The sequence below is a fragment of the Haliotis rubra genome, unplaced genomic scaffold, assembly GCF_003918875.1.
Source record: "Haliotis rubra isolate DU_JTF1 unplaced genomic scaffold, ASM391887v1 Scf561, whole genome shotgun sequence".
NCBI lineage: Eukaryota > Metazoa > Mollusca > Gastropoda > Lepetellida > Haliotidae > Haliotis > Haliotis rubra.
Genome location: NW_025767259.1, coordinates 537868 through 544811, shown reverse-complemented (window position 1 = coordinate 544811; position 6944 = coordinate 537868).

The window sequence follows — 6944 nt, the reverse complement described above, 5'->3', positions numbered from 1 at the left end:
CTGCGAGCGCCACCAGTCTCTCTCGCTTGTCGTTTTTATTATTATTATCATTGTCATCCAACATTTGTTTGAGCAGTTCGTCGCACTCCATCTTATAATGTAACAAGCGATTTTTAAGTCTAATAAAATAAAATGCAATGCACATGAAACACAGCAAGATGAAAGTTAAGTTGCACACAAATATAGTTTCGAACACTAGGTTTTGCTTTAGTTATGCTAGAATTTTGCTTGAATTTTGCTTAAAAGCTAGCAGACTTTATACACAACGGGTTGGTCAGTTTTCAACAAAAGTTTGGCGTGTTTCTTTTCGGCGAGCTGTTTCTTCACTCGTTCTCGTTCTTGTTTGATCAGGATCACGTCGTTTTCTTGCAAGCAGTCCTCGAACGAATCCCTGTCCTTGCAGTCAAACAGGGCGACCCATTGCATCTGTTCCGTCAATCTTTCAGCACCGAGTTGAATTTCTGCGTCAAAACCCAAACGCTGTGCTTCGTGTGTCGGCCCAAGAAAGCCAGGTATGACAGTGCGACGCATTTTTTAACCATCTCCTTGTTGGCGCTGCAGTTGTCCAGGATGAACAGCGTCAATTTTCCTTTCAGTTTGTCGTGGTAGGCGCAACCAGTCCTGCAGACAAATTCCAGGATCGATTTTGTGCACATCCGGGTCCGTCATCACCCACCGTCTGTCCGTGTACGTCTTGTTCACCCATAGTAAAGTTGGGCAGAGAATGACGATGTGGTCGAACACGTCGCGATAGTAACCTTCCAGCATGTCCAACACGAATCCCGTCTTGCTGCACCCCATCTGACCGCACACGATGGCGCAGTGGGGATCGCGGGATAAATCAATAAATGGCTTGCACGAATCTTCCATTTTTTATATTGAGTTGCGCGTCCATAATCACATGCAAATATAAATTTAACTTTCCGGACGGATTTTGCACTATTTTGTCGATTGGGATGGTGATCCCCTCGCTGCCCTTTCGATAACACATTCGCTGCCGTGTAGTCTGTCGTTGTCCTTGGATCACATGTCGAGGCACAGCGCGTAATGCTTATCCAGGTACCTACTGAGCATCACGTAGGTGAAACCCAGGTCATTGACGACGTCGTTGACTTCAGACGGGTGTCGCTTGATGGCCTGTAGTTTTCTTATTTCGTCCCACTGCTGGTAGGCTCGCATGCCTTGGCTGAACAGTTGGTTGGGCACAGCCTTGGCATTTCGACTTTCGTGATCTCGGGATTCCAAGTGAGTTCGCTTTCTCTTCGAAACGGCTCATATTCCGCCACGGAAATGATCAAGATGCCTTTCATGGATCAAGCCGGCACGTTCTGGTTGATGTTCCACAACATGTCGCTCTTGTCCTTGACGATCGTACGGTGCCGCAACACATGGTCGTACAGGATGGACAGCTTTTCCAAGTACTGGTTGAGATTTGCTGGGCCAGATTCGTGTTTGTGACCATGTCAAACTCCAGCGAGATGTTGTCGACGACCTAGCTGGCCTCTGTGCCGTCCGGCGTTAAGGTAACTTTGCCATAGTCGTTGAACGTGAGTTCGTATTCCAGCATGTCGCCCAGCACGGCCTGGTAAAATGGCATGTGCCCCTTGAGCAGCTCGAAGTCAAGCGGTATGTGAAACCAACTCCCGTACGCCTTGGCAACGGCTTTTTCTCCTGCTGTTATATTGCCGAGATTGTCTTGCATGAAACCGTACCCCACACGGATTTCGTTTGATACGTCGTCATCGGACTAATTCCTTGATACCCAATGTCATCGCTTTCTTCCGAGGTTTTCCAGAGGTCCGTGTAACAGTAAAACACATCGCTGTCATCGATGCTCAGCACCTCGTTCCCGCTGATTTTGGTGGTGATTTTTTTATGATGGCACGACCCAGCTTGTTCACGATCGTGCGTTTGTCGTTCGCGGACTCCAAAGTGATGTGAAAACCCAGTCAAGTCGTGACGGAAAAGGATCTAGCTTTTGTCCGTATTGCAACATTGTTTATATTGAAACTTTGTATGTTATAAGTTTAATATAAATGGCAGACGATATTCCCATGGACGATTTCGACGTACACCAGCTGAACGATGACGATGATGCAGCAGCAGCCATGGACACCTCGTTTATGGGGGACACCGTGGGCAACAAGCTTTTAAAGCAGGTTGTGGACAAGTATCACAATGCTTTAAAGGTAAAAATTGCCGAACCAAGTCGCGACTATCCGCTTAAAATCGAGATGCGATTGAAAGCTTATCCGAGGTCGATCTCATGAACAAACCCTGTCGACGCTTAGCCAGTCGCCATGGTGGTAGTCAACTGATCCGCGACGAACTAAACCTGCGAGATTAAAGGCGCATACGACCAAAACAACTTCCGCGGAAGGTCGTCCAAGATCTGCAAATCGTAAGGACCGAACTTCGGTGGTGCCGGCACTGCCGATCGAGAGAAATGCCCCATCGCCAAAGTAGCGTGGCCGGACGAAATCGAGAAAATATTGGTCACGTACTCGAACGAACCCTTGGCCAGTTTCGAATTTCCTCTTAGGGAACTTCGGGGTCTAGACAAAGCCTTGAAAAATGTGCGCCGGAGAACTCGCGAACAACATGGATAAACTGAGCGAAATCGGCGAGCACATAAACTACGAAAAGAAAACTCAGGATGGTGGACAACGATGGAGCCATGAAAAACATCATCGAGAAAAATTGCGCGAACCTGGAAGACAAGAGAGCGGACCAGATTGGAAGCTGCTTCCTCCAACCGGGAAGTTCTCCGATCACAAATCAGTCGCGTGCGCGAAACCATCAACCGAGTCTTGAACGTGGACACCACGTTGGCCGACAGGATCATCGCCAGCGTTCTCACGGCTTTGGGCTTCATTATATCGACCCTGGTCATGTCGCTGACGGGCGGTTGTGGTACACCACCAAGCGCAACACCACAAATCCCATCATCATCAGGTGATGACGTCAGAGATAGGATGAAAAAACATTTCAAATCTCTCACCGAACTGGCCCTGGCAGAAGCGCTGCCTGGCATCTTGGGCAGCATCGTTTCCTGGCTGTCGTCGTCGCTGTTACGGGTCTGGTGTACATCGTGGCTAAGGAATTTTTAACCAAATGAGGCACAGTCCAACCGCGATCCCGCCGACCACCAGGGCAGTTATGCAATCGACGTGCTGCTGATTATTTGCCTGCACATGCGGGGGCAGCTGCTGCTGGCGTGGTGGTGTTACTTCTCCTTCCGGTTGTCGGTGCCACGATGCCCGTTTCGTACTGCGACACGACTCGACTCCCGTTATTGACGTCCTGGTTCAAGCCCAACTTTTGATCAGCGGTCGTGATGACTTTTTCAGTGTTGTAGCCCACCACTCTGTTCACCCTCAGTCGCATGTTGCTTGGAACCATGTACAGTCTCGCGCCAAACACGTAGTCGACTTTCGACCGGGCGTATTCTAGCACGTTTTGATTGGGTTCGATGGCACTCGGTAGATCGACCCGGTCTAGCAGTGGCATCCCTCGGCGTTGGCGAACTGTTTCTGGCGCCGTAGAGCCGCCACTTCACGACTAGCGATGCTGGATCGCTCGTGGCTGACAGCACGCCCACACATACATTCGAATCGAAACGTTTAATCTGATGACACCGGTACGAGTAAACCCTTTCAAAGTGTCCAGCATGAACATTTTCCTATCGTCCGCGGGTCCCTTCTCAAACCTCCAAACGTGGTAATCCTTGCTGTCATTGAAAGCCATGTAATCGTCGTTCCACTCGTCTTGACGTAATGATACGACTTGTAACCCCAATCTTTCACTATCTGTTTGCTGGCTTCCATGAGAGACATCTTGTGAACGATGGGAATGCCCAAACCATGGTTTGGACCCGGCAAACGCCAATCAACCGTCTTCGGATCTAGTTCGAATTCACTGCAAAAGCGTTCGTACACACGTTGATCGTATGGATTGTTTACGGCATTCCACGCCTTGTCCTGTGAAATCGGAGAGCAGATTTCTTTCAGGATATGTCTGATCTGGTAGTACACGTGAAACGAGAATACAGACTGATTCAGCTCATCACGACAAGTGTCGTTCAACGTCACACTGCGCCCGGTTGTCGCGCACCACAAGGCGAAATTGAATTGATTCTGCCAGAACTGCATCGGGTTGTGGAACCAAACATGTACTGTTTTCACATTTGTGACCGAAAACCTGTAATTTTTAGAACCATGAAATGTAAATCATCCTTTGCATCGACCACAATACTCGGTTGCGTGAGATAGGTAGCACTTATATTATCACTTTTAGCATAAAACACCGGTTTGTACATAATTTGAATTGTTATATTTTAGTATGCATATCTACTTTTCAATATGTATGTGACCCTTCCAGGAATCACGAGTTGTGAGTCCGTTCAACTGCTGCACGCGATCGCTAACACGTCTGGTCAGCTCGAAGTTGCGCTCTGCGATATCACCTACTACCTGCGATGGACCAACATCAACAGCAAAAACAACAGGCTGTTCATCAATAACACCCGGAATAACGGACGGCTACTACAGCGTGTATTCGCTCAACGAAGAAATCTTCAAACCTGTGGGAGCCGAACTTAAAATGAACGACTTGAACGGCACGATCATGTTAGCCAACAACGGAAAAAACGACTTGAGACTCAGTCGGCCGTTGGCTAAAACGCTCGGGTTTATGTCAAACGACATACCACCAGAAACCACCTTTACGGGCACAAAATTAGCCAATCTTGTTCCGTAAAGCAAACTGTGCATTCATCTTGATCAGCTGAGCACGACCGACAACGTTCAAGGCAAACGACCTTCCACACTGTTAAGAGCTGTGCTGGTGAAAACCCAAAAGTACAACGACGGCAGAACCGAACGTTTTCGTTGCGGCATTACAAGAAATTAATCCGAGGCAACATCACGGAATTGAAAATATCGGTTTTAGACGTTAAACACGATCCCGTAAGTATAGGATATCTCAGCGCGACGTCTCACGGTCCAGGAACACTCGTTAGAAAATGCGCCAACATAACGAACTCCGACCTCGGGGACACGCGCAGATTTCCAGGAACCCGGAGTCGACGGCAAACTGTACGCCATGCAACTGAAAAACAGCATTTACAAACGCATCGAACTGCCGCCCTCTACTGGTGGCAACGACCTAGGCGATTTCGTTGATACCGAAGGAGCGGTCAACAACACTTGGTAAGACCTGATATGCAACGACGAGGATGAATATACGATAACCCCAGCCTTCCGTGGCAGGCCGTTCCGCCTGGACGACATCGAGACCACGGCCGTCTCCAGAAACACGCAGCACACTCTCATCTTCAACGATGACAACAAACGGGTATTAGTGCCATCCAAAATCGACTGGAATCTCAACATCACGCTCGACTCTCCCCACTCTCCTCACGGACAACAAAGATCACTACCTGACGAAAGTCGTGAACAACGGAAGGCTTCTCATGGCTTACGTCCCCACGCAAAGACTCAGCGTGATCGTCAGCACGTTGAGGCAAAGAGTAGCCCACATGCTGTCGAGCAAACCCAGGACGTAAAACGTGGGATTGCAGATGGTGTCAGAATTCGACAGCTTGGTAGACGTCCTGGAAAATCTGCCAGCGAAATCCACGCTGTACATCCAAGTCTACCTCTGCGAACCCCCGTCGGGCGTGTGATGTCGTCGAAATCGTGAAAGGGATCAAACTCCGCTGGGCAGAACAACAACAATACCAAGTTTGCTCCGTTTACGTGTGGGTGAACGTTAACGCCTACACCAGTCTGCAGGGAGTCACCGTGACCGTGGAAGACACGATATCGCTCACCAAAATTTTCCTCCTCGACAACATACATCTCATGGGTTTAAAGTGCACGTCCAGGGAATTATCCGATAACCAATTGAAAACCATTCTGTAATTTTGTATAAAACAACTGATGAACAACCATCATCCTAACGTAACGCTATCCGATCTCAGGGACACGCAGGGATTCGATCTGCCTGGCGAGGAAAACACCTTGTACGTCCTGCACTTAAAAACAACGTATACAAGCGGGTGTCACTAGCAGACTTCCAACAGCCAGATTGGTTGATCGACATGACCCTCACCTCACCCCACATATCTTTTTTTACCCGATTACCAACAGGATTTTTTAGATTCAAATTTGACTATTAAATCACACACCACGCTCGTAATAGATGTCTGTCTCGCTAAGCTCGTGGGAGGTCAGAACGAACATTTTTGACTGGGTTGATAATACGCTGGTTCGACAGACACAATCACCAACGGTGTCGTATTGTCATAAGACCGGGATCGACACCCTTAATAAGCCTTGATGGAGTGTGTGTTATAGAAAAAAATTCTATTCATGTCTCGAATATTTACGTGTATGATAATCTCAACCTTATCAGCCTAAAATACATCGATCAGACATTAATGGAAAACCAATTAAATATTATTTTATGAAAAAATATATATATACACACACAGGATGGGACTGTACCCAGTCGTGGATGAAGTAGCAAAAACACTGGAAACCGTGGACGGGTTTCGTTTGCGACAGATGTGTGAGATCAAACAACAAGTAGAATGTGACTGACTGACTGAGTTTGGTTTTACGCCGCTTTTAGCAAGCAATATTCCAGCAACATCACGGCGGGGGACACCAGAAATGGGCTTCACACATTGTACCCATGTGGGGATTCGAACCCGGGTCTTCGGCATGACGAGCCAATGCTTTAACCACTAGGCTACCCCACCGCCCCCAGTAGAATGTGAACGCGATACGCGGTTGGCATTATAGAAAAAATATCTCAGGGCCGTCAATTCTGTGGACGGTGTTGACAGCGCTCTGGTTTCAGTCAGCATGGGATTAGGCGTAGCAGGTATCGGGTTATTATCCACCATCGTGTGTGGTAGGGTTTATTGACCCTTAAGT